This window comes from Myotis yumanensis, unplaced genomic scaffold (genome assembly GCF_028538775.1).
Source record: "Myotis yumanensis isolate MYYU_CA2020_CCGP unplaced genomic scaffold, mMyoYum1.0.hap1 SCAF_3, whole genome shotgun sequence".
Taxonomy (NCBI): Eukaryota; Metazoa; Chordata; class Mammalia; order Chiroptera; family Vespertilionidae; genus Myotis; species Myotis yumanensis.
The window spans coordinates 75504837-75513204 of NW_027223754.1; the positions used below are offsets into that span (position 1 = coordinate 75504837).

Genomic DNA, 8368 nt, shown 5'->3' on the forward strand with positions numbered 1-8368 from the left:
GTGATTTAAGGCAGTGAAATTTCATGTCTCTTTTTCCCCTTAATGCAGAAAGAAGACTGCACTGAATGAATATCACTCAAAATTAACAGCATCTCATTAGAACTTTGTGACACTTCCCTCTGGGTGGCCACACAGAACGACTCTTGGTTGTCTTTAAAACTAAAGATGCACTCTTTTTAATTGGCCTGCAGAGAGTAGTCAATTTTCTGCTCCCTTCGAAGTCAAGATTGACCCTTTTCTATCCCTCAGGACCACAGTCTCAGAAGTTTTGAACACTATAAAGCTGGGAGTTATGCACTGATAGTGTCTTTCTTTACAACCACAGCTTATGTGTTGAACTGTTGTACTTGATTTTAAAAGTTTCTTTAGTAACAAAAATGACATAAGCATTATAAGACCAATGCAGTGAAAGGGTATATCATTTCATGTATTCTTTCCTACATACCTGAGTTTTTTTCTTCTATTTTTATTGAATTTATTGGAGTGGCATTGGTTACTCAATTATGTAGGTTCAGGTATACAATTCTTTGATGCATCATCTGTATATTGTATTGTGTGTTCATCACCTAAAGTCAAGTCTCCTTCAGTCACCATTTAGCCCCTCTTCTTCCTCCCCCACCCATTTCCCCTCTGATAATGGGTTAATATCCAAAATTTGTAAAGAACTTGTACAACTCAACACACAAACAAAACAAAAACAAAACAATCTAATTTTAAAAAATGGACAAGGGACCTGAACAGATACTTCTCCAAAGAGGACATACAGATGGCCAGAAGACATATGAAAAAAGGTTCAATGTCACTAATTATCAGAAAGATGCAAATTAAATCCACAATGCGTTAGCACCTCACACCTGTCAGAATGGCTACCATCAATAAATCAACAAGCAATGAAAGTTGGCAAGGATGGGGAGAAAAGGAAACCCTCCTGAACTACTGTTGGCATGCAGATTGTTCCAGCCACTGTGGCAAACATTATGGAGTTCCATCAAAAAAAAAAAAAAAAATGGAACTGCCTTATGACCCAGCAATTCCACTTCTGGGAATATATTTGAAGAAACATGAAACACTGTTTCAAAAGAACATATGCACCCCTATTTTCACGGCAGCATTATTTACAATAACTAAGAATTGGAAGCAACCCAAGTGTCCATCAGTAGATGAGTGGCTAAAAAACCGTGGTACATTTACACAATGGAATACTACTTGCCGTATAAAAGAAAAAAAAATTCTTTGCTTTTGCAATAGCATGGATGGACCTGGAGAGTATTATGTTAAGTGAAAAAAGCCAGTTGGGGAAAGACAAATACTGTATGATTTCACTTATATGTGGAATCTAATGAACAAAGAGGACAAACAAACAAAATATAGCTGACTTCTTATCAAAGTAGAACTAAGGATACCTTGTTCAGAAAACTCTAAAGTCCAAATGTGCTATTTGTGAAGAACTAAACACAATGACATTGATGACAATTTTATAGAGGATGCACTATTCAGATTCATGTGAAGCACACATGATCTGGCATTCAGTTCTATTGTGTTCAAGTATTTTTCTTCCCATTTTAGATCATAGCAGAGGCGAAATTTAAACAGGCTTGAGTGATTCCCCAAAGGGAAAAACATTTTGTATTTGAAATGATCTGCTGGTGGTGAGGAACTAAAATGGTTCAGCCCCAATTTGCTAGTTAAGAAGGTGTGTTTTAAATCAAAAGAGACTGATAAAGCCATTTGACAGGGAGAGATTAACATTAAGTCCAAACGTAAACAGCTTGGTCTCGGAGTAAGAGTGAGTGCAGGGGCAGAAAAAGCTGATTAGTAATTCAGATTTTATCTTGGCTGAAAAGGAGACTGATAGCTAGAGTCCTGGCCATCTTCACCTTTTGTTGACCATCTGTACTGTGAGTTCCCCAGCAGAGAGCCAGCACATTTGGGGACAGGAGAGCAGAAGGGCACAGCTTCTCATGTGAGAGAGGAACCAGAAGCCACGCTAAACACCATCAATTAAAATGCATTAGTCCTGTAGGAGCTGCCCATTAGAGTGTTGAGTGTGCACAGATGCTGCTGTTGCAAGCGTGACATCATTAATTGGGTATCACAAGTAGGAGGACTTCACACACTATTTAGCAAAAACATGGCACTGTTTTTGCATAAACTTTTGCCATAGCTTTAATTGCAATAGGTTTCACCAATACTGCTCAAAAGAAATATTGCCATTACCATTTGCTTTCTAATTAGGTTTAAGACATACAACAAAATAGATGAGATTACCAAGTAGAAGGGGAATAAAAGAGTACTATACTATTATAAATGCATTAGTTATGATGAATGTCTATACTTAGTCAAGAAAAATTAAAGCCCAATTTATTCTTATACATTTTCATGTTCTCTGTCATTGCTGACTGATGGCTTGTCTGAAAGGCTTTAAAATAAATAAAACAGGACTTTAATCTGCATCTCAATTGCAGCAGTATATTTTCAGTAGTACGTAACTTGTGTTAAAGGAATTTTGTTTTCATTTAAGGAACTGCTGCTCCCTTTTTTCATTCTTAGTAGCTCCCTCTCACTTTCTCACTCTAATGTAGTATTCTTTTCACAAAATACAGAGGCAAAACAATACAATGATTCTAATTAATACAGAATCCATGGAATGTAGACTGGGCTATCCAGAATAAATAAGTCTCCTGTGTACTAGTGTCACTTTGCTAACTGAGAAGCATCATAACGTACATATATATGTAAACATATGGGAAAATGCATTTAAGTTTAGAATGATCAAATTATTGAGACATTTGTAACATTTCTACAATATTTTCTTTTTTCTTCCTTCTGTCTTGATGTCTCAGGAAAAAGGTGGGAGTCCTTCCCCCACCCTTAAACTAGGACTCTATAAAATACCAATCTGACAACCCCAAACACCAACATGTCACTGCACACCTCTCAAGGGAATGGGGCCTGCAGCAAGTAGACTAATAGGAAAGGCAGATTAAACAAATCATTCAGGCACCCCTGATGCTTCCTCCCTGCTCCGCACACATCTTTGAAAGAGCTCTGTACATTACCCTCATTAGAACCGTCTGTGCAAGCCCCTCTCCCACCCAGGAAGAGCATCACAGTAAGGAAACAGGAATCAATGGTGAAAGCTTCCAGAGGACAATCAGGCAGCCCCCAGGAGAGAAGGCAAGGAAAACAACAGCTTGGGAAGCTTGACAAGCTCGAGTCAGACGCAGCTTCAGGACTCCTGTTGCTTGGCGTCAGCATCCTGAAATAAGAACATTGTTCTTAGGGGATGGCCAGGCCCTGCTGTCATCATTTGGGATGCATAAAACTGCACAAGGTAGAGGTCCAGAGTGATTTAGAGAGTACATTTTCATGTAGAAATAAGAACCAGACCTTTGGGAAAGCTGAAATAAAATAAAATAAAATAATAAAATAAAATAAAATAAAATAAAATAAAATAAAATAAAACCTCAGAACCTGCAAGTGTATGGTATGTAGATGTGAGTGTGTGTCTATGCCTCTGTATTGGGAACCATTGGTGAGATGTGTGTAATCCATAATCTAGCAGCCTTGCACAGAGCTACTTACCTACAAGCCCAGGTAAAGAAAGTAGAATATGTAGTCAAGAGATAAATATGGTTGCTCATTTCATTTTTGTAATTTATCATGTTCCTAAAGAAAATAACATTAGTCTTTAAAATATTATTTTAAATTCTATGTATTTGGAGTCTATTTGCAGAAATTAAGATATTAAACTTTATTACTTTTCTAATATATGTGTAATATATGACTATATGTAATATATATATATATATATATATATATATATATATATATATATATACATAATCTTCAAAAATACTCCAAGTATAGTCTAGTAATTAGAGGTCCAATAAATACTATCAGAGGTGATATTTCAGGGTTTCTTATTGCAATTTATGAGTACAAAATAGAAACTGAACTTGCAACCTAATTTCTTTGAATACAAACTTTATATCATTTCATTGGCTTGGTATTTGCATAAGATGATTAGTCCTCTCACCAGCTGAAAGGACTATCAGCACTAAAGAAACAATTAAAAGTATTTCTGATCCTATGAGGCACAGGCTAGTAAAACTACTCCCTCTCGGGAGGAAAGTGCATGTCCATATGAGGTAAATTATCTCTCCAAGGGAGCCAAATGATGATAATGATTTTCAGAGGCCAAGTAATAATTCAGAGACGAGTACAATTTTTCCATGGCAAGTATGAGTTTAGAGTATTTATAGATTCCCTCAAGCCTTTCACATTAGATATATAGCAAATGGCCTAATAATCTGATATTTCTAAACCTAAATGTATTTACCCAGCGAGTAGCTGGTTATTAGAGATCATAGCAATATTTATGACATGAGTTTGCTGGCTTTGTAAGTGTGTACCACACAGAGGCTTGCTAACCTCATTTAAAACATTAAAACATAGTATATTATGATATAAACTACTCAATATATACTACAATATATACTCAATATAAACTACTCAATATATAAACTACACACACACACAGATAATTGAATAATTATGTGCATGTTGCAAACATCTATTCTCTCTTGAGGGCACAGCTAAAATGTTCACTATCATTCAGTCAGAAATGTTTCCATCTGTCATAAAACATTTTTCTTTGTTTTCTATCACTATAGTGGATGCTGAGGTGATAATAGAGGAAAAATTATTTCTAGTGTTTTCTTTGGCTTATTATATAAGGGTATTCATTATTAGTTCAATCTCATTTGCAAGCTTAGATTTACAGATCTCTATAGGATTGATGAGCAATTATGCTTATGGGCAGTGGGTACTTCAAAAGTTGGCAAGCACCAAGTTTTCTCTGCTAGGATATTTAGTTCTGGTGCAGTCAGTGAAAAAGATAACATAGCTGAATCTTCAATAAAACTTAAGACACAGTCTTCTTTCAAAATTACACTTTGATTGAAGTGCAAAAGTTCAAAGCCAAAACAGCTAAACATGTGAGAGAAAATAGTCCACCTTCTCAAGTAATGAAAAATATATAAATTAATCACACACGGTACTAGTATGTTCTTCTAGTTTGATTTTCACTTTTTATTAAAGCAAAAAGAAATTGTAAATATATTTCAAGGTGACTTGAGAAACTATTGCAAACTCAATTCAGGCACGAGTTTTAGGTGTAAAATGGAAGAGAACAAAGGGAATTAGATTTAAATAAGTAGTAACCAGCAAAAGTGTAATTTTGATGCTTTAACTATTGAAATGGCATAACATCAGTATGAATTATATAGAGTCTTTCTTACTAATTTATTTATAATTAATTAATTTCTCCCTTTCTAATTAACTCACTCCTTATTATCCACTTTTGATGGTCCTTTGTATAGTGGGATAAAAATCTAGAAAAGTTATTTTCTATACCAGCCAAACATTTAAAATCATATAGCAGAAATTAATAAATTCTAGAATATTGAAAATATTCTAAATTTTTTCCTTAAAGTTTCTCAGAAGAACTTTTCTTTTGCTAGTTTTTTTCCTGGTTTTACTCTGATATGTTTCCACTATTTGGGGGAATATAAACTCACCTTCATTTTATATTCATTGTATTTTCTCATTCTCTCCAAATAACATTCTCTTGTGATTAAAAAAAAAAATCTTTAAATAGACTATTCAGTCTAATCATTCAAAATGTTCTTGAAATTACTTGTTTCTTGATAAAATGACACAAAATGATTATCCAGAAGAATAAGCTTGTAGTAATCACCAGAAAAAGCCTGTAAAAGTCATGAAGTTAATCTCTGCTGATTTTCATAGCCAGATGTTATGAGGACTTTTCTTCCTGGCACTGGGTTGGGGGGTTTGTGTGAGGCTGGGACCCCTCACTCCTCAAGGGGAACTTTGCAGCTAAAGATATCCCTCCCAACTTTTATCTACCACACGTGAGCCCATTCTATATTTACTCTGTCATCTTGATCAGGAAGCACCTGGTTACTATTCTAACTTCTCTTGTCAGACCTTACTGCTGTCAAAAGGATTTTTTTTATGCTTTTTTTTAAACATGAAAATGTATTCTTCTGGATATTCAAATATCTCATTTGACTATGTCCTTTAATTATTTGTTGAATATCACCGTTTTTCAGTGAGGTCTTCCCTGGCAATCTAAAATTGTAAGACATCACTTTTGTTGTTGTTGTTAATCCTTACCTGAGGATATAAGAGAGAGTGGAAGGGAGGGGGCGAGGCAGAGAGAGAGAAACATCCATGTGAGAGAGACACATCCATTTGTTGCCTCCGCAGACTCTCCCCCTCCCCCCTCCCCAACTGGGCTGGGGATCCATGCTGCCTGCAACTTAGGTACATGCTCTTGCCTGGAATCAAACCCCAAACCTTGACCCTTCAGTCTGAGGGCCAACACTCTAACCGCTGAGCAAAAACTGCTAGGGTTAAGACATCACCCATTTTTTAACAGTTGGGAATTGTAACCCACCACACCATTATTTTGACAATGTTTCTGTAAATGCTGACTCTGACTATATGTAGCTTGTAGATAAGTAGCATGTTTGTATCAGAATACTAGGAATGAACTTCAGAAGATGCAGACTCTGACCTCCAGTCATTCCAGTTCTGGGAGATTTGCTAACCTTCAACCAAAGAAACAAGATGATGTAAAACCAGTAGACCAAGACATGGGTGACACACACCAGACCTTAACTTGACCAGTTTTGAGATCCTTATTGAAATGGACTCTACTGGTTTCCACTTAGAGAACTTTTCAACTCCATCTCCTTGATCTTTTTGTTCTGCTCTTCCTCTCCCTCCTTATAAAAACCTCTGCCGGCACTGAGATGTTGAGATGGGTTTTGGACAAGAGTTCCCCATCTTCTCGGGGGGCCAACACTTGAATAAACCTCTTTTGTTTCTCACAAGCTTCTTTCTCATGAGTTTGAGTTTCATGGTGGTAAACAGCTGAACCTTGGTTTCAGTTATAAATTGGAAACTCTTATTTAAGTCAGCTGTTGTTTTTCCTCTTCAAATCCCCACGTCTAACAAACGTACATATGTATGGGGGTGAGGAGTGGCCAGGTCCTGTCCCAGCCGGTGCCTGGGTCTCTGCAGAGGAGCCCGTGGAGGAGGTGACGGTCGATGGGCAGAGCCAGGACCCGGACGCGGCCATCGAGGGGCACACCACCGTGGAGGCGTTCTAGCCTTTCTTCAATGAGAAGACCTTCGGGGCTGGGGAGGCAGATTGTGGGCTGCGGCCTCTGTTTGAGAAGAAGTGGCTGGAGGACAAGACGGAGCAGGAGCTGTTGGAGTCCTACATCGATGGGAGCATCGTGGAGGGTTGGGACGCGGAGATAGGCCTGGCGCCCTGGCAGGCGATGCTTTTCCGGAAGAGTTCCCAGGAGCTGCTGTGCGGAGCCAGCCTCATCAGTGACCGCTGGGTCCTCACTGCTGCCCACTGTCTCCTGTACCCCCCTTGGGACAAGAACTTCACTGCGAATGACCTTTTGGTGCGCACTGGCAAGCATTCCCGAGCCAGGTATGAGCGAGGCATGGAAAAGATCTCCATGCTGGAGAAGATCTACATCCACCCCAGGTACAACTGGAGGGACATCCTGGACCGCGACATCGCCCTGCTGAAGCTCAAGAGGCCCATCACCTTCAGCAGCTACATCCACCCCACGTGCCTGCCCGACAAGCAGACGGCAGCCAGGTTGCTCCAGGCTGAATACAAAGGGCAGGTGACAGGCTGGGGCAACCTGAAGGAGGCGTGGATAGCCAGTCCTGCCGAGGTGCAGCCCAGCGTCCTGCAGGTGGTGAACCTGCTCATCGTGGAGCGGCCGGTCTGCAAGGCCTCCACCCGCACCCGCATCACCGACCACATGTTCTGTGTTGGTTACAAGCCCGATGAAGGGAAACGAGGGGATTCTTGTGAAGGTGACAGTGGGGGACCCTTTGTCCTGAAGAGCCCCTATAACAACCGCTGGTATCCAATGGGCATCGTCTCGTGGGGTGAAGGCTGTGACAGGAATGGGAAGTATGGCTTCTACGCACACGTGTTCCGCCTGAAGAAGTGGTTACAGAAGGTCATTGATCGGTCTGAAAGTTAGAGGACCATCAACATTCTAGGCTCTTCACTGTAAGATCACAGAAACCAATCCCGGGAAAGAATTATTTTTGTGGTTTGTTCCTAAAACTTTAGTTCTCAATAAAAGTGACTCTATGAACTAAAAAAACCCCAAAATCAAAACAAAACAAACAAACAAAAAAAAAGAACACAAAAACAAAAACAAGAAAAAACGTATATATGTATGTATGTATTACTGTCTCTTATTTCTTTTAAATATCTGTTCCAACTTCCATAATATAA

General features: G+C 38.8%; 1 pseudogene; it reads left to right on the plus strand.

Moving 5' to 3' along the window:
* The first annotated feature begins 7055 nt into the window (after positions 1-7055).
* LOC139006202 (prothrombin pseudogene) lies at positions 7056-8108 on the plus strand (annotated as a pseudogene).
* Positions 8109-8368: the final 260 nt, after the last annotated feature.